At 41.2% G+C, this 27,767-nt stretch overlaps 1 protein-coding gene and 1 long non-coding RNA gene across 4 annotated transcripts in view; one reads left to right on the top strand and one right to left on the bottom strand.

The window, feature by feature from the left end:
- The window catches only part of TENM3 (teneurin transmembrane protein 3), a 1,731,308-nt gene extending 1,729,776 nt beyond the window's left edge, over window positions 1-1,532 (bottom strand). For 2 of the 3 annotated variants that reach the window (XM_029581140.1, XM_029581227.1), the window contains exon 1: window positions 987-1,532. The gene's annotated coding sequence lies outside the window, so the exon portion shown is untranslated. The remainder of the gene's footprint in view (window positions 1-986) is intronic. The other variant, XM_029581302.1, reaches the window with a different exon arrangement.
- On the top strand, window positions 613-10,837 carry LOC115078511. Its single transcript, XR_003853123.1, has 3 exons — window positions 613-763; window positions 4,663-4,771; window positions 9,101-10,837. It is a non-coding gene; the product is annotated as an uncharacterized LOC115078511 (long non-coding RNA).
- The last annotated feature ends 16,930 nt before the right edge of the window (window positions 10,838-27,767 follow it).

The raw sequence follows: 27,767 nt of genomic DNA, 5'->3' as shown, positions 1-27,767 counted from the left end.
ATGCATTAGGTGTGGGATAGAAGATACTGGAGTTCGCGGATATTTCATTGCCCTTTGTAATCAGATACTTAAGAGAAAGTTAACAATCATGTTTTACGTCCTCTTCAGAGTAAGAGAAAGCACAAGTAAAATCCTAAACAGACTTCTGTTTCCAGCGTGACGAGACCACCCAGTGGCTTCTTCTATTTTCTACAAACGTCTGACAAATACATAGTCAGGAGATAAGAAATACACTGTTCTGGAAAGAGGCAATCGTGTCCCCCAGAAATCACAGATAAGAACTGACAGCTAGCCTGCACGACCTTTATACCTCTCTCCTGCTGCTGTTAGCTCACAGGACACGGGGTTTTTTGTCTCTCTCTGTCTCTCTCTCTCCTCTACATAACAAGGAAAAAAATAAACGAAACCTTCGAGTACACAAGGCAGTAGCCTGCGCACTAAATCAAAGTGAGATAAGAAAACATTGACATGGAGTCACCATACCCTTGCCTTGAAAACAGGGCACACGCTGCTGTTGCCCACCAGCCACCGCTTTCTCGGTGAGAAAGAAAAGTAAGAAGTCCCCTCGGTCCTGGGCAGTCCTCCTTCCTGTTTCTAGGGTAACTTGCATGGCGAGGGCGAGGAGGAAGCCGCAAGTTCTCTCCGCGCCAGCACCCTGGCAACCCCCCACCTCAGGGTTACTTTTAGGAGCCGGGGGCGGAGAGCTCGGCGATCCCGCACTCAGCAGCGCCAGCCTTCCTCTCCCGGGCGGGACAGCTTTCAGGTTGGTGCAAGGTTTCCGGGCCAGGGAAAGGTTCCCGCGGCTCTGTGGAGATAGCCTATGGTGCAGCCCCGGTCCTCTCCCCCCCCCCCCCCCCCCAATCGTTAACGCGGTGCCTGCCCCCGCTCCCCCTTCTCCGTCCTGCACGGGAGCGAGCGGCGGCGCCCTCCGCAGCAACGAGCGCCGGCCGAGAAACGGGGAGAGAAAGGAGCTAAGCTCCACTTACCTGGCTCCCGGCTCACTCCTTCAGCATCCCATCTTCCTCCAGCGCATCACGCAACTTTGCCAGGTGGAAGGGGGAAAAAAAAAGAAAAAGAAAAACAAAACAAACAAAACAAGAAAGAAAGTGTTACAACTTCCTTTCCGCTCACAACCTCGCAGAGAGCCAAAGCCGAGCAAGGAAGGAACGGCAAATGAAGACCAAATCTCCCTAGGGGCTGCCGTCCTTTCTCTTCCACCCCCAACCTCAGCCTGTTTCAGCTGTGCGCGCGCGGGGTACCGCGAGGGGCGCGGGGGCGGGACGGACTCACCCCTCCCCCACAGCCGCCCGGCCACGCTGCAGACACGGAGCGGCCCGGGAGACCCGCGAGCGAAAGGCTCGGCGCGCGCCAGCTGCTACTGCTGCCGCCGCCGCCGCACGTGCGAGCCCTAGCACGCGCTCCACCCGAGAGCAAAGCTTGCGGCGGGGGTGGGGGGCACCCGCCGGACTGATTTCCTATCACGCGGCCAAGCCCGGCGCTGCCCATCTATAATTCGCTGCAACTCCGCGCACGACGCTGTTCCTGACTGCCAGCTACTTTCCGGGGTATTTTCCTGCGAGCCAAGCCAGACACTTTTTTTTTTTTTGCTACCTTTCCGAGGCACGGGCTTCGCTGGCTTTCGCCTCCCCTCACGATTCGTTCGTTTCCCCCCTATCTGTGGTGGCTAAATGTAAAGTACCGATGCTCCCATGCTGTGTCCAATCAGTGCATCTACTACTAGTGCAATGATTTAGGGGTCATCCATGAATAACACTTCACGTTGATGAATGGCTCTTCGCATCCTTCTGTCCTGATGAGGGACTCTGCCTGCTACTGATTGCAAACACTAATGAACGTACAGCTTCATTAGCTGTTCTTTCGTACCGGCAATATTATGGTTTTAGACGTCATAAATTATTGCATTGACTCAAGTAGAAACACCTCATCGGTGTAATGCAAACCTCTCGTTTTTCTGAAATACACTTTTTACATCTCTGGCTTTTACAATATGCTTGTGTATAATGGGTCTACTTGAGTCATCGGTTGAGGTAGGAGTAGCCTGAATGAAAGGGGGGAGGGGGGGGGGTTAGCAAACTCTCCTAATATCTGGAGCCATGGGGGGAAATGGACCCTCTTCACATTATAAAATGAGCATTGATGGACAAAGTAAACCTTTTCAGAAAGGATTTCCATGCATAGTTTGTATAAACTCATATTATACGTCTGTATTAAAAAGTAAGATGTCTTTCTTGTTCTTTGGACATTGAAACATGTTTATGGGAGCCCTGCAGGTTTGGAAGATATGAGCAGAATTTAAAACTGATAGTGGACTGATTGTCCTGAAACAAGATTTCTCTTTTAAAACAATGAATCTGTATAATTTTACTGTACTTGTTAAATTTGTATTAGTGATATCATATTACACTCATGTGTGTTTTCACGAGTTCTGTTCATTTTGCCCTTACTTTTCAATATTGTTTTACAGTTAAGACACCTTCTGGCCACCATCCACTTCCAGAAAACAAAAAATCAAAACAACTGAATAAACAACTGAATAAAAATGTTGGGTCACACTCGACCCCTTTAATGATAATTTTATCCAATGACATTAAACATTTAACTACAACATCTACACTGTTTACTATCCTTCTTAAAAACCTCCCACCATCACTTCACCATTAACTAAATGATGGAGACCTTATTATTTTTCCGCAAAGTGTTATTTTTATTTTTTTTTGTTGGTGGTGTTTTTTTTTTAAAGAAGTTTCTCTGTTGATTTCATTTTAGTTGACGATATAATATTTTCTGGGAATTCTTTGAGGTCTTTTGATTATACTGCACAGCTATCACTGAAAGAGACTGTCAGCTGTACTAAGCAATCTAATCATTACTTTTCTCCTTTCTGGCTTCTTCATCATTCCCACCCCACCCACCCCCTCTTTTTATAGCTTGTATTTTGAAAGATACATGCAGGAGCGGTAGTGTAGACAACCACATACCCAAACTGATTAAAAAGTGATGAATTAAAGAAAAAATGATAAAACAAAAGTCCTGCACTTCACCTCTTACACTGTACTAATATATTTAGCAAAAAAAAAAAAAAAATATGGATGAAAAGATTAAATCTGCTAGCAATACAGATTCCAAGAATTAGAGGCTTATTTTACATTTAATTTTTTTGTTGATGTTAAACTAATTGTACTGCTGCTGCTTGCTGGTTTAAAAAATATGAGGCATACACTTAAAGAGAAGTTATGAACAGGTTTAGAAAAGCACACAAGCTTATTAAATTAATAGTCACTAAATCAGCATAGGCTTTGCTACTGTTTTTTGAGGCCAAAGACAAATGTTAAGTTTCACTCTTTACTCAAAAAATAATTCAAATTTCTGAATGTATGTGTACAGAACAGAATCATTAATATTTAAACCTGTCTGTCCTTATTTTATGAGCTCGGTTTGGGTTAGGAGTAGGTTATATACCTTTTATGAGTCACAATGATCAAAGTGCTCTTTAGCAAAATATTGTAAGTATCTAACATAAACCTACCTTGCCAAGTTGAGTACTCCATTTTTTAAATTTATGCATCAACAAATGTTTCATGCATAGAATAGCTGTAATGTTAAATTCACAAGGCACATCTGGAACTTTGTGAGTAATTTTGTTTGTCTTATATACCTCTATATATTAACTATTGGGGTTCTGCAAATGTAAATTTAGGAGTCTTTAAACTGTATTCACATGTAGAGCTGTGTACAAAACATGGCATAGATTCATTATTCTGGTCCATACAGCTGGTTAATACATTTTATCACATCAAAGTAATATGAATTACAGTGATCCTTTGCCATTTTTATTTGGGTTTTGATATTACTTTGTAGATAATGAAACCATTGCTTCCTCTTATGATTACAATTGGTTTCTAGAGCACATAAGACAGTTTTCCCTAAATCCATAGGAAGGATGCACACTAAAAGGTCAGAGCTATATTAATGTGCAAAATTTATATTTATTCTAATGTATATTTCTAGCAATGCAGTACTTAACTCTTGTACTACTAAAGTTAATATTTGTCCAAAAAGATTATCATCTACATTTAAACTTATTCAAAATGCACATATCAGATTCATAAATCAGAAGCTAATAAATGTCTAATTTCAACTGTCAAATTTTGCCAAGTTCTAAAAATCACCCCATCAAATTGTTTTCTGAAAATCCATAATCAGGATGTATTGTAACCTTAGTTTGCAATCGAAGTTGTAGATGTACTGTGCTGAATGAAAAAAATGAAAGTTTAGGTCCGGATATGTAGTGTAAAAGGAAAAGCTAATGCATTTTATTTGTGAATTATTCCATAAATAGAAGTATTTGTTTGTGAATCTCTTGCTAATTTTGGTGCCTCTCTATTGCTTGCAAGAGCTGTTGAAGAATAAGGGATGTACCGTGACACTTCACTTCTGAATTAAAGTGGGTAAGATAGCAGTGGAAATGAAACATTAGGGAAAAGGCAAGACATTGATAGAGAATCCTGAAGCCTGCTCAGTATCAGCGGCATGGCCCTACCGTGTTCCTTTTTATTTTGATTCTTACCACAGTCAACTGTGGAATGGGTAATCATACACTGCTTAAAAGCTTTTGCTGTCTCTTTGTCTCTCTTTTTATAGATGCTCAACTGTCTGTACAAAATAAAGCAAAGACCCTTTGCTGTCAAATGCCATTGAAATACAGCGTACACAGGAGGAAATTGTTCCTAACCACCAGTTTTACTTTGGGGTAAGTATCTAGATGTGGTTTATAACTGTTAGATAAGAGATTGTGTGTGTGTGTGTATGTGTGTGTGTGTGAGAGAGCTAAGGAGCTAGCAATGTGCATTATTGTGCATATAGACATTGCATAATGAAAAAAAAAATGCTTGTTTCTGGTTGTACATCAGTCTTTTTTGGCTGACCGTAATGTGACATTTACAATTCCCCCTTGTTCTCCATACAATTAGCTTCATGGTTTTATCCCTAGCCAACATCAGACAGGGGCTAATTTAACGGCTACATGGTATTTCATTGCAGCATATTGTACAGCTTAGATGTCTGTGTGTGAGTTGTTTCACTAATGCACAACATATCTTCTGCTTTACTTTATATGTTTTTATTTCATGCCAAAGTGCTCCTGTAAGTGTATATGGTATTACGTTTCTCAAGGGCTCCTTAAAGATGACCTCTTGCCTCTGTAATTGTACCTTACTGTTTTTGTATTTGTTCTAACAAATTGTAGAAAGGAGCATGCCTGGGTCTGATTTACCAAACTGTACAGTGTATAATTAGAGCTATGCTGTGCCAAAGGCTGAATTGTCCTGCCTGTGTAGAGGCTAATGATTGGAATGCCTGAAATACTAAGTGTAGCATCAAAATTCTGTTTGGCTGTCACTGATACTAGGGTTTATGAGAGAACATCCAGATAAAGAAGAAGGAAAATATTTAAATCAGCTGAAAAACAATGTGGGAAAACCCAAATAAATCCACCATGGTTTACAATGAAAATCAAACAGCTAGAAAGAGGAACGAAAAGTTTGCAGCCCCTGCAGCATACTGTAACTGCACAGTGGTGGTAGCTCAAAGAATATTTAGCACAACTTTCAGGAAACTGCGTGTTGGTGTAGTATCAGGCGACTTATTTCTTCATATGGCTTTTTGTGATTTTGTTTCATCATATAATTGAAGAATTATTCATTTGGTATCTGAACAAACTGTGGGATTGGGTACAGACTTGAGCAGAAATAAAGACCATTAAACAAAAATGAAGTGGGGATTCCTTTTTATTGGACCAACTTCATATATTTCTCTGCACTCCCTTCATAAGGGCAAAACAACATGAGCAGGTCAGAGCCAAAAATGACACTGCCTGGTCCAACATGGTGACCACACTAATAGGTATGGAATGCAGGAAGGGCTGAAGAGAGAACGTGGACGATTTATTGCTATGAGCCATTCTTATAGTGGCTGTATCAACATTTTCACAAAGGAACATTACTAGCAAATATAATGAAATACATTTTTGGGAAAACAAAATAATTCAACAATAATGAATTATTGGCGATAACAAAATGACTTTGTGAGCAGAGTATAACGCATTTTACTCTATAGTATTGTACTTGAAAGCAAAAAAAGTATCCTTTTTTTGTTGTTCTTTTATAGCTTTTGAATTGTAAAGAAACTGCAAAAAAAAAAAAAATCAAATATTACCAGTGACAAAGCCATAAAAGTAAATGACTGTCTGTAATAGGAAATATGTCTTAATTGCCTTAATTAAGTCAATAGAGCCCTACATGCATTAATTTGAGAACCAGCAAATGTAATACATACCCTGCAAATCAACCTTTCAGTGGGGGTCATGCCTTTCCACCTCATTGGTTTGTGCTCTGCTGCATAAAACCAGGGCTATATGTGAGGTTGACCTTTACAGAGACAGACCCATGCGCCCCACCACCACAACTGCTGCTTCTGTTTACTCTGCTGATAACAGAACCACTAGACTGGAGTGTGAAATGTAAAAGCTTCTGTTCAAGCACAAATGCTGCTGCACTTGATGCTATTGATTGAGGTACAGTTATTGGTTTTGGAAACCACCACATTATCTGCTACCTCTAATAATGTGGTATTTCCAAATTAGTTTTTGCAATAAAATACCTGTAAACTCTTTTGGTGGGTGTTTTGCTGACAGCATGAACTGACACAGTTGACAGATTGCTGGAAAGGGACAATGGTCTTCTAGCAGATGTTGTATGATTTAGGTAGTCCTCCGCAAGCCCTGCTGACAAGAATCTAGAGTGCCAGAATAATACAAAGATCATGCAGAAAGCAGGTGGCTTTTCTATGAAAGAGCAAATTCATATCAATAAAGGGCATATATTTTCCATTACTGTTTTTAATTCTTTTTAGTTCAATGTGAGGAATGAGTCTATCCTTGCATATAAAGACCGTACCCATAATTAAGTCTATTTAAGGTTCTAATAAAAGATTTCTCTGCTTGGAGTTAAGTAGTGTGGTTGCCATGCTAGTCCACCAGATATCTAGAAAAAAAGGTCAGCACCTTTATGTCTCCTTTAAGCTGAATGTGTTTGAAAAACTGAAATAATCTTTACAGGAACACCCACATATTAACTGCTCAAATACTGCTCCACTGTATGGGGGAGACTATTTTAAAAAAGATTAAGGTAATATAAAAAGACAATATAAAAACCACAAGTTTATCAGTAAAGCATATTACTAATTCATGCATCATGGGCAATGCACCACTCTAACCGAAAGCTCTATGAGCAAAGTGGTAAATTGTTATTACATTTTGATATAGTTAGATGCTGATTCCTTTTTAGAAGTGATGTCTGAAATGAAATTTGAATAGAATATGATAGTTTTCAAAATTTACTTGGACTCTTAGTGGCACAAAGTATTACAATAAAGATGACCACTTTCTGTTTCTGAAAGACAAAATTTCAGCAGTAATTATGAATACAGCATGTCTTATGCTCCCGTCTGTTCAGGAGAACTGTTTCTAATTGATCTCGCATGAAATTTAGTTGGCAATGTGTATGTTGCAACCTAAGCACCCTTCCTGTATGCTTTGAAAAGTGATCACCGTATGTGCCTTATTTGAAATATTTGAGAATTGCAAACATTAGCAAGGGTTAAACTGAGTTGTACATTCAACCTGAATGCATATGAATGATTTGTTTTTTCTCCATTATGCAATATCTATATATATCTATATGAATACTGGTTTTGTAAACCATTGTGCTCTTCTTTTGGAACGACGATTTATAAAACGCCTAATTAAATTAATGCATAAATATATTTATATACACATCTACGTGTGTGTGTGTGTGTATATATATATATATGTATATATATATATTTCTATAATGTTTGCTCTGTCTCTATGTTCATAGAAGTAGAGCTGCAAGGCTTAATAAAAATCACATAAATACTTTATTTAGGCAAATACATTTCTGAAAGCATTAAATAAATTCACAAGAAGCACAGTATAAAGTTGTTTCCTTGTTTGTGAAACCTAAAATGTAGCTCTTTTATTGGAATCCAGTGACTTGAGAGTATATTTGGCTAGTCATTTATAATCAATATTATAATCATTGGCAAATAACTGCAGCTTTGTGTTCCCTGACTTTATAAAGGCACTGTGGACACTTTTAGTCAAAACAAAACAGACATTTGGGATCATCTTTTTAAAGGAGAGCAAAAAATGCTTAAGTAATTGACTGAAATGTGCACTTATCCATTTGCATACTTATTTGTTGCTAAGTGTACAATTGTACTAGTGACTATGCCTGTTCGAATTTAGAGACTTGCATGCTTATCAACAAAGTGAGTGTGCCAGTGGCTAAGTGTGTATTTCCTCTAATTGAGCATTGGTTTGGAACACTTTTAAAATAAGAATTAATTTAACAGTTTTGTTTTTTAAGCAAACCTAAAATAGGTTTAGGAAGGACATGTTTCAATGTAAGTGAAGTTACATTGCTTAAAAAAAATGGAAGGGCAGACCGCTATTTAAATATCAGAAGATCATATTATCAGAAGTGAAGTAATTCCTCATTGTAATTTGAATAGCAATTTGCAATCACAATGAAGGCTTCTTTAGGCAGACCTGGATAAAAGCAGATCTTTTTATAATTCTGTCCACATAAAAATAATTAACTTCATGATCCAAATGTTGGAAAATAGTCTTTTTCTGAGTCATTTAAAATCAGAACCGGAGTATTTATGACGATGGTTACCAACCTGCCAGTTTCAGATCTAGAAATAAAGTTGTTATCTTTACGGATGCTGAGGTATAAATGTTTACGGCCTGCCAGAGCAATTTTAAATTTCCTTGAAAAAAAGATACAGTTCTTTTAATTAAAAAAAGAGTGGACCGGACTAATCCTGCTAGCTGAAAAAAAAAAAGAAAAGTTTTAAGCAATCGCTTTCTGCTCTAGGAGAGAAAAGTAGACAATACCATAGCAGATCAGAAACATAAGCTATAGTGTGCAGGCAGGAGCACAGCAGGGAACTGAATACTGCTCTGACTGTGTCATTTTTTAATCCCCCATCCCAGTTTTCCCCGTCTGACCTCATGCTGAGATGAAGTTATCACAGAAGACAGCTTTACTCTCACCAATGAATCCAACCCTGAATTTGTATTATCCTTAGCAGATCAAAACACCGCTTTCATCAAACAGCATTATCTGCATAAAAGGCATGCAATTGCCAAATCATTTCACCCAAACTATGCTATTCATTTAAAGGACAAGATGAGAAATGAAATTCAGTTCTTTTTTTTTTTTTTTGCCTGGAAAAGCTAACTTGTACTTCATTCATGAGAACTTTCCCACTTTTTGTAACATAAAATTCCAAGAAGGGATCCATTAAAAGTTTTCTGTCCTGGTTTACAATCAATTGTTGGAGAAAAGCTCTGTGCAGTTTGAGTAACAGAGGTATCAGCTATGCAGAAAACTGGCAGAAAAATCCCACAGTGCCTTCAGAGGTCACAATTATGATTCTATTATTTCTACTTCTGTGAACCCTAATAACAAATGTCTTACATAATTTCAGAGTCTAACGTATGCTGTACTTAAAGTAATATGGATAGAATTAAGTGCTGTTCTCCTCTTTGCTAAAAACTTTTTATTCAATACAAAATGTCCCAACTTTTGTAATCAGCAGGTTTAAGGAGTTCCTACTGAAATATTAAATTATAACTAAAAAGAAAATATGAATTTATGAGATCATTCACAAAGCGATTCTAAATTCCGCTATGAGTATGCACTCAGGATCTGACCTATCTTATTTTTAAACACTAGTTACATTTGTACTGAAAATTGTAACATTATAATGGCTTTCCATTAGAACAGAAGAGTGTTCCCTGCTGAATGACATCATTTGTTTTGCACGCGGTATACTGATAGGTTAGAGCAATCAGACCAAGCTCTTTGTGTCAAGTAAATGGCATTACTAAGAAGTATTAAAATTCCCATGTGGGTGACGTATTATACGCGTTAATATCCTTGTAATGTGTGGTACTCATCATAATGTTGATGTTTGAGTTTGGAAATTCTTTGCTGTTGTGAGGGACCTTTTAGAGTGTACTATGTATGTATGTATGTGCAAGATCTGTGTAGTGCTATTGTAGAAAAACTATGTCTTTTTATTACTAACTTTCAAGATCTAAAAAAGCATGCATGGCCTTGCTATTGCAACAGAGGACTTGGAGCTGGGACTCAGAGTCCTGTGTTCATATTGGCCTGACTTATTCTGGAACCTTGAGAAAGTCACTCAGACTCCCCATTCTTCTGTCTGTCTAGCAAGCAAGGCTGTATAAATGTTTCTAAGCTGTGCTGTGATATGTCTGTAAAGCTTTTGGAATCCACTTTATCTTAAAAGGCATAATTTAAGTCCCAATTACTTCTACAGCATTAACTGGAGACTTCATCTATCTGATTGATTAAAGCGGGCTTCCTGATCCTGTCTTGGTGCTCCTCAGTCGATTGTGTTTTCAGAATAGATACATTGGAAACCGATAATATGCACGTTTAGTTCACTCATATTCACTGGGGAAATCCTGAAAACCCGACTGGCTGTGGGTCACCAGGACAGGTTTGGGAAGCCATGGGCAAAATAGTTGCTACAGAAGAACACATTAAAGAAGAATATGTCACCTTTGAGGTCGTATCACTTATTCCTTGAGTGCAACTTTCACAGCACTTGTTGACAGCAGTTACAAAAATGTAAACTAGAATAGTGAAACATCCAACTACAACAATGTTTCTGCAATCTGAAAAATATTTTTTCACAAAAAAAGTAATAAAGAAATACGCATAGCAGCTGCATGTTTCTTGTAATGCATTCCTTTCTTTGCATTTAGATTTCACACTCTTTGGAGTAGGAAACTCCCTTATCTATTTTATTTGTCTGCTATGAGTTAAGCATTCTTTGAATCTGGACTATCTATATATTACCTTGCATAGGATGGTGCACATTATCAATATTATATAAATATTAATATTGATAGCAAGGGCTGAAAATCATACCAGGTACCACCTTTCCCAGGTGCCTCAGATTTAGCATCTGGGCTGGACTGATGTCTCAATGCCAGTGCTGAGCACTGCAATGCAGAAGGTCTCTAGTTTGATCCCCTGGTCAGTTGGGGCTGGGAGTGTTACGCAGGCAGCTTTCACAGCCCCCAGAAGGGACTGAGTCATTGTTATTTGTGGCCAGATGCAGAGCCTATGATTGCAGGGCTCTGGAAGGCACTCTAGTAACATGGCCCTCCTGACCCAGGGCCATCATTGTAAACACCAGCCCTAGGTATGTTGGAAGAATATAAAATAACGGGACAATCCTCAAGAATTTGCAAATCCCAGTCCTGTTTCCATCTGAGCTGGAAATGCAGAGGAGCAGGAACTGAGCTTGGCAGGAGAAACTGCCAAGAAAAAGTAAGAGCACACGAATGGCCGGCTGCCATTGGTGGATGAATGGACAGGAGAATGGTTGCTGCTGCTTTGGCTGTTCCTGTTATTGACCTCTGAAGTGGAGAGGCTGAAGGAGGTGAAGGGAAAGGGGGTGGGGAAATAAAAGCAACATGAGCAACAAAAAGAGACAACAAAAAGCATACGAAAAGGACAAAATTAAATAGATACTTTTTTTTGACCAACTCCTATAAATTTATACTGGCTCCTAAATTTTCAGGAAATATATCCATGTTTGCTGATTACACAAGCACTTTAGAGTGAATTTTCAAAGGAGTAACGTGCATATATTGTAGCAATTATCAAAATCATTTTGAAAATTCTGTCCTATGGAGTGAATTTTCAAAGGAGTTATGTGTGTAAAAGTGGCAATTTTCAAAAGCCCATGTATGCACATAAAACCCAGTTTTGAATGCATAAATCCTTTTGAAAATTACCTCCTATGTTAAGTGCTATAACACTCCATGTAAGATAACTGTGGTTTATCTTGTATTAGAAAAACCCAACATGTAGAAATATCTCACAATACTACCACATCTAATATCATATTGCTTTTTATTAGAAATAATACTAACATAATATAATACTGCATGCCAAAAGGAAAATGCTAGATTATTTTGAGGGCAAAAAAAGCAAGCTGTTATAAAAGCTTGAAAGTGTTATGACAAAAAGTTTGAATCTGGTAAGACAAATATTGGGTTAGGTTGCACCCGCATGAAAAAAAAATGTGGCATACATAATTTCTTTTGCATGGCTGCTGTCATGTTATTGGCCTCAGAAAATGGGAATAATACTACAAGTACCTGAATGTATTTTGTCCATGGTAATACAGGAATTGATAGATTATGTTGTTGAATGATAGTATAATGCATCGCAGAAGTACAGTCACTGGGAAGCAAATAGTAAACTGGAGCTGTCTCAGAGAGGTTCATTCTGGATTTCTATTGGATTTCTAGCAAATTGTCATAACATATATGAGCCCCAATAAACCAAACAATATTATATAATTACACAGATTCCATCTTATTGCATAGATCGTTTGAAGCAATGTAGTTGATGGGATTGTTTGAAGTATCACAAATGAAACATTAAGAAAAGGAAAAGTTAGAAGAAATTATTTTTAAGGAGATTATGGTTAGTTCGATAATTTTAGTAAGTTGATAATGTGGTGTAACTTAACTGTGCTGGATATGGAGTTTACACAATATAAGGTAGAGAGCTGGGTTCCTGTTAGTAAGTGATGATAGGTATTTTAATTAGTGTGTATGTCGATGTTTGAATGTGTTTTAAGCTTCTCTATCATGAGGGTTTGTAATATATGAGGTATGTTTAAAAACATTTTGTATGATTTTTCAATAAAGATGTTTATTATGATATCATACATTTATCTCCCATACAATAACATGGAATGTACTATATGTAATTATATAATGTTATTTGGTTTATTGGGGCTCTTTATATATTTTTTATTATAGTAATATTGGGTACCCGTTATTAAGATACCTTCAGTATATATATACATATATAACAAATGTGAGGTCAATTAGGGAAAATGTAGTATGTTATTAGGTGCTGAGACAGAAGTCTAAATTGCTAACAAAACATGACAAATTATGGTGAACATATGTCCAGCCTTACTCATGTGAGGCAGTTTTTCTCAGTCTATATTCACTTTCTTAAGTTTCTTGTTGTCTGAAAACCTATGTCCACATATATTGGAGACATGATAATACTCACCAAAGGGGTTGAATTAGCACAAGTTTGAAACTTCTGAGCAGTGGTGCCAATTGTCAGTGGTTGAAGCCTTACAATTAGCGCTACTGCCCTGAGTTTCAAACTTGTGCCTCTATGCATGTTTTCTTTATCTGGAAGCTAAGTAGACTTATTCTTCTGACGTGAAATTGAGAGCTATTCCTCAGCTTCAATGATTTGTGTTTTGTTGATAATAACACTGATGAGGGGAGGGGGGATGGGGAGAGTTTGACTGTAAATCTTCCAATTTATTTCAAGTAGAACCTCAGGGCCAGATTTACATCTCTGGCAAAATAAGTTGCAGGAAGCTTAGAAGTCCGTTTATTTATACCCATTTCCAATAGCAAATCTTTGGCCTAAGGATGTCAGTCGGATGTGCAAAAACAAATCCACTGAAAACAACTGTGCAAGCAAATTGTTCTACAGAAACACTGTGGAACTTTTAACCCCATAGAGCTAAATACAAGAATAGCACAAAAGTTCCACATTGGTTTTGTTGGGTTGTTTTTTTTTTTGCACATGTGTTTTTTCTTTCATGATTTTTTTCTGTGGATTTTTTTCCCCTTTCAGAAGCTACCTAGATATTAAACCCTTGAGCAGCAAGTACACACTTTCAAAAGTGTGCAAACAAACTAGCTTACAGTTTGTGCCTCTAATTTTGCTCATATCTTAAATCAGGCCTTAAGTGTAAGAGAAAATGACTGAACATTATAGTACAGTCTCTGTTTACTCAAGCATTTTACATAATGTATTATTGATAGGTTTTGGTTTCCAACTTACAGGGTCATTCATCAAAATGTGTTATGGCGTTAGTGCATGCGATAACACAAATGTTATCACCATAATGCATGCGATAAATGTGTTACTGCACAGTGCAAATGCAAATCTTTAGAAGGGGTGGGATTGGGGAGGAGTTTGGGCAGGATTAATTAAAATGAGGTGAGAGGGGGAGTGGAGTGGTGTGAAGGTAGAGAGCATGACAGAGAGAGCCTCTGGGGATCCCTTCCCAGTATTCAACTATTTATATCTCTATAGCAGTGGCGTAGCCACGGGTGGGCCTGGGTGGGCAGGTGCCCACCCAACTTAGACCCAGGCCCACCCAACTGGCACCGGAACTGCAAGGCTGTCGCGGGATCCCATCCCCGCGACAGCGAACAAGAGAACCCACGCCTCGCGCGCCATCACGGCACACATGGGGAAGCGCTGCTGCGGCCGTATGGCCAACCGGTCTTCCTGTTGAGGGGGGGGGGAGCGGAAGCGCTGCGCGCAGCTTCCGCTTCCTCCCCCCAATGCAGGAAGATCAGCTGGCCTCTCCTGCTGCCACCCGTTCTCCTGCTATTGGGGGTGGGGGAGCGGAAGCGCCGCGCACAGCTTCCGCGTTCTCCCCCAAAACAGGAAGATCAGCTGCCTCTCCTGCTGCCACCGGCCTCCTGCTATCTTCGGGCGTCGGGCCATATGGCCCGCTGATCTTCCTGCTTGGGGGGGGAGGGAGGGAGGAAGCGGACGTTGTGCGTTGCGCTTCCGCTCCCCCCCCCCCCGACAGGAAGTTCGGCGGGCCATACCGCCCGACGCCCGAAGATAGCAGGAGTCCGGTGGCAGCAGGAGAGGCAGCTGATCTTCCTGCTTTGGGGGGAGGAAGCGGAAGCTGTGCACGTGCTTGAATGTGTATGTGTGGATGAGAATGGGAGTGTGTGTGTGTGTGTGTGAAAACTGGAGCCTGGGTGTGTATGTGGGTGAGAATGGAAGCTTGAATATGTGGGTGAATGGGAGCTCGAATGTGTGTATGTGTGGTTGAGAATGGGAGCCTGGGTTTGTGTGTGGGTGAGAATGGGAGCTTGAATGTGTGTATATATGGGTGAGAATGAGAGCCTGGGTTTGTGTGGGTGGGTGAGAATGGAAGCTTGAATATGTGGATAAGAATGGGTGCTTGAATGTGTGTATGTGTGGGTGAGAATAGGACCTTAAATGTGTATATGTATGGATGAGAATGGGAGCTTGAATATGTGTGGGTGAGACTGGAAGCATGGGTTTGTGGGTGAGAATGGGAGTCTGGGTTTATGTGTGTGGGTGAGAATGGGTGCCTGGATGTGCGTCTGTGTGTGCATAAGAATATAAGCCTGGGGAGGGGTGAGAAAGTGAGAACTTGTATATGTGTCTGCAGAGAATGTGAGCTTGGGGGGGGGGCGGAGAGAGCATATGAGAGTGAGAGCTTGAGTGTGTGAGAGGGAGTCTGTGAGAGAAAGCATGTATGTGTATGTATGTGTGTGTGTGTGTGTGTGTGTGTGTGGAAGGGAAGAAGACAGTAATAGAAGAAAGACACTGAAAAGGAATTAGGAAATGAGCTATAAGGGAAAAAATGGGAAAAAGAGACCAGGACCAACTGATTAGAAAAATACAAAGATCAGACAACAAAGGTAAAAATATATATCTATATTTTGAGATGTTAGCAATTTAAATATAAGCAACACAACCGCTCTCTCAAAATTTATGGACAGGTAGGAGCCGTGTATAAAATCGTAATAATAAGAAGGCTAAAGTACCACAAATCACCGTGAATTATGTTTGTATCATTAAGTAAACCTCATACTTAGGCGTAGATGTGAATGCTATGCTGCATAATTTGGCATTATTTATCAGTAAAAAAACAACTAGTAGACCTGCATGCCTACAGCCCACCCATGTTAACCTTGTGCCCACCCAAAAAATCAATTCTGGCTACGCCACTGCTCTATAGCAGGGCCAGCTAACAGCTCAAAGTGAGGTGGTGGTTGTTTTGGGTTTGGGGGCAGTTTTACATGCAGAGTGAGATGTATGAACAGTACAGTACACTGCTTTGAAGATTGGACGTCATTTGAAGTGAGGAAAGTTTCACAAAGTTGAGATTTCTACTATGTTATCTCACCCTAGCTTGATGGTACCCTGTATTTTCTGTTTTTCTGTGCACATTTTGGATGCTTAAAAATTATGCCTGTTCTGGGCAAGTGTTAATTTCTGAGGGTAAAAATGTGTGCGTCGGGTGCACATTTTTTTTTGCATTGGAGAAGAATAGCTAATAGCCTCATCAACATGAATTTACATGTGATGAGGGCTATTAGCTTCGTGGGGAGTTGGATGCACGTTTTGGATGCGCTAATCCCCTTATAGCATAAGGAGTTGTAGACATGCAGAATATTTGGAATTATTAGAAAGGGAATGGTGAATAAAACGGAAAATGTCATAATGCCCCTGTATCGCTCCATGGTGAGACCGCACCTTGAATACTGTGTACAATTCTGGTCGCCGCATCTCAAAAAAGATACAGTTGCGATGGAGAAGGTACAGAGAAGGGCGACCAAAATGATAAAGGGGATAGAACAGCTCCCCTATGAGGAAAGACTAAATAGGTTAGGACCTTTCAGCTTGGAGAAGAGACGACTGAGGGGGGATATGATAGAGGTGTTTAAAATCATGAGAGGTCTAGAACGGGTAGATGTGAATCGGTTATTTACTCTTTCAGATAACAGAAAAACTAGGGGGCACTCCATGAAGTTAGCATGGGGCACATTTAAAACTAATCAGAGAAAATTCTTTTTCACTCAACGCACAATTAAACTCTGGAATTTGTTGCCAGAGGATGTGGTTAGTGCAGTTGGTATAGCTGTGTTTAAAAAAGGATTGGATAAGTTCTTGGAAAAGAAGTCCATTACCTGCTATTAATTGAGTTGACTTAGAAAATAGCAACTGCTATTACTAGCAACAGTAACATGGAATAGACCTAGGCCTGGATTCACTAGTGCCGCAAGGCATAGTGAATCCCGGCGGTAACGAAGCGAAGTGGGGGGGGGGGGGGGGTTCTGCAGGAGCCGCAAAATAGGCAGCGATACGGAAGCTTACCGTTTCGCTGTCCGTGCTGCGCTCACAGAGTCGGCCCCAGTACCGCCCCGACTCCTCCTCTTCCTGGGCCGACTCTACCCCAATGTTGCTTTCGCCCGCGTGCAAAAAGCTTTCTAGCTATCGCACGCTTGTGCTGGTAGCGCAAGCGTGCGATAGCTTTAGAAAATAACCCCCTTAGTTTTTTGGTACTAGCCAGGTTCTTATGGCCTGGATTGGCCACTGTTGGAAACAGGATGCTGGGCTTGATGGACCCTTGGTCTGACCCAGTATGGCATGTTCTTATGTTCTTATCCAAAATGCACGTGCAACCACGGGTTAACCAGTGCACTCATTTGAGCACACTATATTGCATCAGCCTATATGTGCATACAAAATTATTCAGAGTAGTTAAATCGCAAACAGACTGTGATACATTACAGGAGGACCTAGCAAGACTGGAAGATTGGGCATCCAAATGGCAGATTAAATTTAATGTGGCTAAGGGCAAGGTGTTGCATATAGGGAAAAATAACCCTTGCTGTAGTTACACGATGTTAGGTTCCATATTAGGAGCTACCACCCAGGAAAAAGGTCTAGGCATCATAGTAGATAATACTTTAAAATCGTCGGCTCAGTGTGCTGCAGCAGTCAAAAAAGCAAATAGAATGTTAAGAATTATTAGGAAGGGAATGGTTAATAGAACGGAAAATGTCATAATGCCTCTATATCGCTCCATGGTGAGACCGCACCTTGAATACTGTGTTCTATTCTGGTTGCCGCATCTCAAAAAAGATATAGTTGCGATGGAGAAGGTACAGAGAAGGGCAACCAAAATGATAAATGGGATGGAACAGCTCCCCTATGAGGAAAGGCTGAAGAGGTTAGGGTTGTTCAGCTTGGAGAAGAGACAGCTGAGGGGGGATATGATAGAGGTCTTTAAGATCATGAGAAGTCTTGAACGAGTAGATGTGACTCGGTTATTTACACTTTCGAATAATAGAAGGACTAGGGGCCATTCCATGAAGTTAGCAAGTAGCACATTTAAGACTAATCGGAGAAAATTCTTTTTCACTCAACGCACAATAAAGCTCTGGAATTTGTTGCCAGAGGATGTGGTTAGTGCAGTTATTGTAGCTGGGTTCAAAAAAGGTTTGGATAAGTTCTTGGAGGAGAAGTCAATTAATGGCTATTAATCAATTTTACTTAGGGAATAGCCACTGCTATTAATTGCATCAGTAGCATGGTATCTTCTTAGTGTTTGGGTAATTGCCAGGTTCTTGTGGCCTGGTTTTGGCCTCTGTTGGAAATAGAATGCTGGGCTTGATGGACCCTTGGTCTGACCCAGCATGGCAATTTCTTATGTTCTTACCGGTATGTTCTTATGTTCTTACACTGATGAATTGCAGAAAGTTTTTAGGAGCTAACTTGAAAACTGTTGCACATTAGAAAAGAGGAGATTTTAGGTTTATTTTCACACAAGTTGCAGAAACAAAGATGTTCTTTTTGTGTAATTGCTTACATTTTGGTCAGACCTTATTCAATCTCAATCCTCCTAACTGCACATTAATGCCATCTGGTTACATAGGTAATTGTACCCTTCCTTCACTAGCATATTCATGAGTTATGTGTTTCTAGGGTACAGATGTGGGGAAGAGATTTAAGGCTTTACCTCAAGCATTGTTGATGACTGATTTTTTTAAATTTTTTACCCAATTAGATGCACTTTCTACCTTCCTCTGGGCATTTGAGTAATCTGAAGAGATTCAAATTAATTTAAGAATAACAACCCTGAATCAGGTTCCCAAATCTAAATCTATACACCAAGCAGCCACCTCTAGGAAAATGTTCTGTTTTATATATGTATATATATATATATATATATATATATATAATTTACACGTTGTAACTTGTTCTCTAAAGCTTGTTGCTATTTTTAGTTATCTGTAAACCGAGATGATGTTCCCAACGTATCCCGGTATATAAAAACACTTAAATAAATAAATAAAAAAAAATATTTTTTTTATTCTACACATGATAGGAAAAGAAAAGAATATCTTTCAGATACCTTGCAGTCAAGACTTGCCTACTGTACATTTATTTGATATATCAAATATGTTCATCTTAGTGTTCAGACTGACTTTCTTCTTTACCAACCTCTAAGTGTGTCAAACCCACACTGAAAAACTAAAAAAAACAAAACAAAAAACAAGCAAACTATACTGAAAAAGATAGCCTTTTGAAATAAATTTAGTCTTCAGAAGCTGATAGTTAATTATTATGGAATGTAACAAAATCAATAGTAAGAATACATTTATATACAATCATATACTATTTTGTGTAATATTGTGACAACAGACCATTTGTGGTGCTCCAGTTTTTGCTGACTGGTACTTTCAGCATCATGCATATTACTTGCAGAGAGCATAGATTTTTGATTTGCACATAGTTTTGCTTCATTATTCTGAAAAATAGGATGCAGTGACGTGGGATAACTGTGTAATATAAGTGAGGGACTGGATTGGGATTTTAATTACACTGTGCAAATATATCAATGGAATATAGAGATCCTGTTGGCAAACGTTTTTACCTTGGGAGCTACAAATAAAACATAGATACATATATAGTACATATAGTCAGAGGGGAAATACATTTGTCTAAGGAAGAAATCCTTCATTTAGAGTGTGATTAAATTAACAGGATGTCTGACAATAGTAACAGACCTGGGTGCAACAATGAATAACTTCAAAAAAATGACTTGACATGATTGGGAGGGAAAAATATGGTTAAAAGTGATGATGCAGAGTTTGAAGAGAAGTTTGCTGATCCCCAGGTTTAGGTTCAGGAAGGAAATTTTTTCACTGCTCTGCAGAATTTACTATAAACGTACTGTGGGAGTTTTGCCTTCTTCTTACTATTTAGCTGCTAAGCAACTACACAAATACTGACTTGATAGACTTCTGGTTTTCTTTGCATAAGCTAAATGGCTAAACCATATCATCCCCTATTATACACATACAAAAGATGATATACATACTTTAAATGCACAAAATCTTAAACTTTCACTTAACACATTTTAATGATATTATCAAAAATATATTAACACCACATCAGAATATAAGAAATTAAATGTTGGGTCAGACCAAAGTCCATCCAGCCTAGCATTTTGTCCTCAGAAGTGGCTGTCTAGGTCATAAGTACCTAGAAGATCCCAAAAAGTAAATCTGTTTCTTGTTACTCCCAAAGATAGCAATTGCTTTCCCTAGGGCCTCATTTTCTAAAGTATCGCAGGCCTGCGATACTTTAGGGAATGAGGGGGTGGGGGGGCCAAAATGGGGGGCGGGCCTGCGCTAGCCGGCAGCGATCTCATCATTGCGGTGCGATCGCTGCCGGTTTCGCACCCAATAGCGCCACCATAGGAGGTGTAGCTGTTGGGAGCGAACTCGGACGCGAAAAGGGCCTTACCTTTTCGTCGTCCACAGCGTCTTCGCAGAGTCGGCCCCGATGACGCCCCGACTTCTTCTCTTCCGGGGCCGACTCCGCCCCCATTTTGCTATCGCACGCGAAAAGGGACATGAAACGTGCGAAACGTGCGAAACGTCGCGTGCGAAACGTCCCTTACCGCGTGCGATACGTTTAGAAAATAAGGCCCCTAGTCTACCTAACTATAAATGTTTTGTGGACTTCTCATCCAGGAACTTGTTCAAATATCTTTTAAACCTCACTATGCCAGTTGCCTCGACCACTTCTTCTGGCAATGGATTCCACAGCTTGATTGTGTGTTGAGTGAAAAAGTACTTTCTACCAATTGTTTTCAGTCTGTTGTTTGTTAGTTTCATGGGGTGTCCCCTTGTTTTTCTGTAGCCTTGAACTTGGGGAATACTTTAAGATTCACAGGGTCAGTCACAAAATATATCAAGGCTAAATCACATTCACAGTTACAATCCCCTCTCTTCAAGCCATTAAGTGCATTCTCTGGGGGGGAGAGGGGTGGGGTGGAGGAGAATATCCTCCAGGGCCCAAAGTGTTAGGTGTGTTCATCACCAAATACATTTAAAAGAACCAGAGGGAGACTTGATTGGGTAAAGTCTTTACTGAATCACTTGTGAAGTAACAGGAATCTGACAAAGAATACACTTTTCCTATGATAAATCCTCAAACCAGAAATAAATACTTAAAGTAGCCACTGTGAAGTCTCTCCTTTCAGTTACTGGGGGCTTCACATTCTTTTCTGGACATGCAGGCTCTCCACCAGATATTCCAAATGGAATATAGGGACTATCAGGTTTTCTGTACAGCAGGCACTCCCTCCAGTTTAAAGTTCCTTGTGTGGCTCCTTGCAGGCCACTAGAGCAGGGTTCCCAACCTTCTGGGGAGCATAACCCCCTTTTTAACCTGCAAAACATTTGCGGGCCCCCTTCCTGCTTCACCTTAATTTTTATTTGCAGTAGATGCCATGCAGGATACTGACTAATGTAATACATAATATTCATTCCTGAATCACTTGATAGTATAAAAACTTAATATTAAATAAAGAATGGTTTCTGATCTAAACCTTGCCTTCCTTCCTTCCTGCTTCCCTTCACCCACGGTCCTTTCATGAGTACTCGCCTCCAGCTGTTTCCCCTTCAGCCCCTTCACTAGTTCTGTCCTTCCTGCCCTCCCCCTGTGACCCCTGAGTACCCAGCATTCTGTCCTCTCTCCTTTCCAAGGGCTTTCCCTCCAGTGCTCTTTCTCCCCTCCTGCCCGTCCTCCATGGCCCCTTTCTGAGTGCTGCACCCACCATGACCCCTTCCCAAGTACCTTCCTTCCTTCTTTCTTCCTATAGCTCCTTCCGAAGTACCTTACCTCCTTTCCTCTTCCCTCCTATCCTCCTTACCTCTGCCCATGGTCATACTACTCTATCAGTGTGTATTTTTCCCCTCGCTGTCAGGCCAGCAGGACAGCAAGAGCACATGCAGCAGTTACTGAAAATGCTCCTCATAGTCTTCACCCTGCTTTGCCAGGTTGAGTGCAGCAGCAGCTGTTGAAGGTGCTACTGGCAGCATGTATCTCCTCTTCCTCTTGCCATGCCTTCGGGCTCATCTTAGTGGCGATCTTTTCCTCTCCACACCGGTTTGGGCTTTTCTTGAGGCTGGGATCTTCCTCTCCTCAGCACTGGATCAGGCAGTAGGGTTCGGAGCAGCAGCTCCTCAGAAGTGGGGTCAGACTGCTCTTTTTCTCAGCAGTTTCTCTTTGGTTGCCTCCCTTCTGGCAGACTCCCTCTGATGGTCTCAAGGACCCCAGGTTCGGAAACACTTTGGGCCAGATTTTAAAAGGGTTACGCGCATAAGTTATGCTGGTAACCCTTTTAAAACCCCCCTGCGCACGCTGAACCTATTTTGCATAGGCTCGGCGGCGCGCACAAGCCCCGGGACGTGCGTAAGTCCCGGGGCTTCGCTAGGGGGGCGTGTCGGGGCCGACGCGACATTCGGGGCATTCTGGGGGGCGTGGTGCCAGCCCGGGGGCATTTCGGGGGTGTGCCCGAGGCCTCTGAAATGGGTCCCAAGCTGGGCAATTGCGCGCCAGCAGCCCGCTGGCGCGCGCGAGTTACACCTACTTCTGGCAGGCATAACTTTTAAAACGCAGGTAGGGGGATTTAGATAGGGCCGGGGGGGGGGGGGGGTTAGGTAGGGGAAGGGAGGGCAAGGTGCGGGGGGTGGAAGGAAAGTTCCCTCCGAGGCCACTCCGATTTCTACGCGGGCGTAGATTTATAAAATCTACCCCTTTGTGTTGAACTCAAAGATTTTTCCATCAGGGTAAAGTTCATGCAGAGTTCAAGAGATTTAGCGGTTGATCTGTATGACAGGAGGGCTTCTTCCCCATAGGAGGGGGGATAGACTTTGTTGTGGTATAAAAGTGCTTCCCATGAGGTGCAAGGTGGAGTTTTGAAGGAGTTTTTCAGGAGATTGAGAGGGGAATCCCACCTCTATAGCTGTTGAAAGTGAACCCCAACAAAGGGAGAGTATTTTCTTGAATCCTTTTGTTTACTTCCTCTCCTCTGTGTACTGGTTAGGTACCTTCTTGACACTCTGGTATATACTGAGTGGGTATATACACTTCTTCCCCTATCTCCTGCTTTTTCTGGATACTAAATGACTATCCTCACCTTATCCAAGATTTTTGCAGTTTGGGCACTGACACTCCTGGCCTGAATGAATCAGATGGGAAATAAGTTCCCAAACTAAAGAGATCTTAAGGTCCAAAATACATAGTCTTCTCTAATCTCAAAAGGTAGAATCAACCAGAAAGTCGCTTAAATTCCCACAAATTCATGTCCCACTGAATTGGGTATAGCATTTCTCTAGGAAACAGGGAACTGAAAACAACACTCCCCTTCCTTAGATTTTCAACTAAAAAAATCCACAACTCTTCTAGGGGTGTCTGTGTCTTGTATAGACACTAGAGATGTGATTCAGCTGAACCTTTTGGTTCGGCCTTCGTTATCAGCCCGCCGCAGGAAATTTCGTTTTCCCGTGGTTCGGGCCGATGTTTTTTGGCCGCCCCGAAAAATGAATTTTCCCGAAATTTTGGGAAAATCCGCTTCACACATCCCTATAATCCCCCCCATCCTCCCGACCCCCCAAGACTTGCCGAAAGTCCCTGATGGTCCAATGGGGGTCCTGGGAGCCATCTCCCCCTCTCGGGCTGTCGGCTGCCACTAATCAAAATGGTGCCTGTGGCCCTTTGCCCTTACCATGTGATAGGGGCTACTGGTGCCATTGGTCGGCCCCTGTCACATGGTAGGAGCAATGGATGGCCCGCACCATTTTGTAAGATGGCCCGCCCCACCCATGCCCCACCCCCGGATTGCCCCTTTAGTAAAGCCCCGGGACTTAGAAGCATCCCGGGGCTTTACGCGCGTTGCCGGGCCTTTTGAAAATAGGCCCAGCGTGCATAAGCCGATTTACACACGTAGAGTTTTGAAAATCTGGCCCATAATAAATAGTGTAGCTGCACTATTGAATATACCTCCTAAGTTAGCTGAATAACTAACTAACCGGCTAATTTTGCTATCCGGAAAGTGCCTGAATTTGCACCTTGGTATGTTCCCCAACATCCTCCTCAGTGAAGAGCAAGGAAAATAATTCATTCAGTTTTGCTGCTTTTTCCTTGTACTCTCTGAGAACCCTTTTTTACCTCTCAGTCATCTAGTTGACCAACTGACTCAATAACATGCTTTTTGCTTCACATGCGCTTACAAATAAGATGTTTGCCTCTATGGAAAATGTCTTCTCAAATCCTATCCTGGCCTATCTTACTTCTGTTTTACATCTAATTTGCAGGGCTTAATTTGAAGGGGAATGGCCTGGAACACAGTTCTGCTACTTCTTTTCAGACTTAAGAAGTAGAGCAGCAGGGGTGTTCTGCTCCATCTCCTCCCCTTCGAGTAGCCTGCAGGGAAGAGGGGTGGGGGGGGGGGGGGGGGGGGGAGAGAAGGTAGGCCTGAAGCAGACAAAAAAAGGGAACTGTTACTTTACCCCCTAATCCAGCTCCTTCCCTTTTGTTGTTCCCCTTCTCCAGGGAAAAGGAGGGGAAGGGGTGATACTGAAGCAGATGCTGCAGAGCAAAACCCAGGCACTAAAAGGGGACTAAATTAGCACAAGTTTTACATTTATGAGCAATAGCTCCGATCAACAAGGCTTTAACCCTAGCCTTATTAAGCCATAGAGCTCACAAATTTCAAACTTGTGTTAATTATGTTTCTTTTACCCAGGACTTAATTTCCAGTGGAGCAATTCAAATTGCCATTCTGCCATCTTTTGTTCCAGGACCCAAAGAGATAGAAATGGAGCATCTCTATCTCATTTCTACTTTCCTTTCCTCCCTCCCCTTGCCCCCAGTCCCAGAGAAAGCAGAACAGAGAGCTGCTCACCATGAGATGAGAGCCACCACATGCTTGATTTTTGTACAATTTCCTGGCATAGTTCAACGGCCATGAAAAGGGATGAGAAAGAGTGAAAAAGACACAAGCTGCTACTGGGTGGGTTTGCATACATGTGTGTGTGTGTGTGTTCTTTTGTATGTGTAGGAGAGAATTCTCACCCAGCCCCCTTCTTCTCCCCCTCACACAGCTCACACCCGGCCCTGGCCCCAGACATGCTCCCTCCCACGCTGCTTCCCCTCCACAGTTCCACTTCCTGCTAATTTACCAGTACCAACACCCTCGCCTGTTTTCTTCATCTGCGTCTGTTTTCCATTTTTTTCAAAAATCCCCTTCTAGTTTTGTGATGAGTGGCGTGGGTATAAGCCCTTTGTGCTGCGGCGCAGTTGACAGAGCCTCGTAAGTGAACCCAGGAGGCCTGTGCTGCTGAACGTGCCCCTATAGCGGGATAGTCTGGAGCTGCCTCACCTACAGGTTGAGCCCTTGGATTCTGGTGGCCGGCAGGACTTAGGCAGATCCCTAGGGTGGTGAAAAGAGCAAGAGTCAATGGCACACCAGGGTCAGGGCAGGCAGCAGACTAAGGAGGCTGAAGACAGGCCAAGGTCGGGGCTGGTGTCAGGCAAGTGTGGTCAGGTCTAAGAAAGAAGTCAGGTCCAGGCGGCAGGCAATAGTGGTCAAAATTTAGAAGTCAGGCCAAGGGTGGACGAAGACACTGGATGAGACAAGGATGGAGAGAAACAACTGGATGGGGCATGGCTGGAAGACGCAAGGCTGAAGAGGCAAAACTAGACGAGGTAAGGCTGGACAAGGATTCAGGAACACTGGACACAGGAACCAGGAACTCACAAGCAACAAGCAGGAGACCCATTGCTGAGGTGAGGAGTTGCTGTGAGGCCCCTGCTTAAATAGGCCGGTTGGCCTGATGTCATCAGAGGATGCCTCTCAGCATTTCCTGCCGCAGGGCCTATAAAATGTACACATATGCGCCTAAGAGAAGGCAGCAGTGATTGGTGGCATCTCAGGCTGCACTGGACAGCATTCAGTGCAGAAGGCTGTGCACTGACCATGGGACAGGTCCGGCCATGTCCGTGGTGAAGCGGCTCGCTGGGCCCTCGTCTGAGCCACCGAATGTGACAGGCTTTAACTATTTTTTGTCATTTCACCATTAAATCATGCTGGTAGTTGTTTGATCTTCCCTCAGCCATTTTTACATTTTTTATTTGCTTCCAAGATGGTATTTTTAAACAATGTTTGCCTTATGCAAACCTTTAAGCTATGCAAACTTTTCTAATTCATTTTCTCATTCTAGAATAGTCTCCTTTTTTTAAAATTGTATATGTTACTTCAGTGGTTTCACTTAATGTCCTCCCTCCTGTGATTATGTCAGATTTGATTTTATTATGATTGCTATTGTTTACCAACCTTTGCATAATATCTAAAGTAACTGCCTTCCCTCTCATCAATTATAGGATCCATGAGAGAGTCATTTATGGCATCTACAAACTTAACATGTCTAGCATGTTCTGATAAGACACTGACCCAATCAATACTGGGGTAATTGAAATTCCCCATTTTTATTGTACTGCTAATGCATTTGTTTTTTCTGATTTCTGCTAGCATTTCAGTCTGTTTCTTCGTCTTTGCCAGGTGCACGGTGATATACACCCACTGCTATATTCTTATATCCATCACACATAGAATTTCTATCCATAAGAATTCTATAGTGCATTTTGTTTCCTACAGGATTTTTATCCTGGATGATTCTATGCCATCCTTTGCATATTGTGCTATTTCTCTACCAATTTGATCTGCCCTGTCACATCAATATAATTTATACTCTGGTATCTTAAGAGTCCTATTAGTTATTCTCCTCCCACCACATTTCTGAGATGCCTATTATGCCATTGTCCTCATATAATGTCATACATTTTAACTTTCCAGTCTTACTATTCAGACTTCCAGCATTCGCATAAAGACATTTTAAAGTATGTTTTTAATTTGTATTTCTATTTCCATTTGTATTCACAACCTGCTTATTAGCAGGGGATGTAGGCAGTTTAGAGTCATTCACATCTGTGCGCTCTTTATTTACATCCATCTGGGCTACTTCAGTCTTAACCACAATCTCTCTACTGGGATATTCTAACTTCCCTGTTTGGTAAGTATCCTTGGAAGATATCTCCCTCCTAAACCATGCACTTCTGAGTGACTGTCAGCTTTCCTCCATGGTTTACTTTAAAAGCTACTCTTCTCTCCTTTTTAAATGGTAAACCTAACTGAATAATCAACTCTGTAATAATATTAATATATCATTTAAGTATATAGTTAAGGTATAGTAAAGTAGCAGTGGCAAAAACCTTTTTTTAGATGATTTACTTGGTAATCCACACAAAATCATTTGATGCCTCAGTTTTGCTTTGAGTTTTGTTTAATTCATTAGATGATAATCGAGCTTAAAGTTGTGAATTCGTATTTACGTCACTCCTATCGTTATGAATCTAACACAAGTAAATCCTGGTGCTGCTATGTTGATCCTCCTCACAAGCCCATGCAGGAATCACATTGATACATGTAAAGCATTATAAAGCTGGGGAGGGAAGCTTTTAAAAACTGGAGGCATGACTATAATAAAAGATTTATACCATTCAATTCCAGATAGTGTGCAAGCTTTAAAAATCAAGGGAGTAATTTTAATTTCTGCATTGCCGTAAAGTACCTGTGGACCTTATAGC

This window comes from Rhinatrema bivittatum, chromosome 1, assembly GCF_901001135.1.
Source record: "Rhinatrema bivittatum chromosome 1, aRhiBiv1.1, whole genome shotgun sequence".
Lineage (NCBI taxonomy): Eukaryota > Metazoa > Chordata > Amphibia > Gymnophiona > Rhinatrematidae > Rhinatrema > Rhinatrema bivittatum.
The sequence above is the reverse complement of the archived record's forward strand: the minus strand, read 5'-3'. Positions and strand labels throughout refer to the sequence as shown.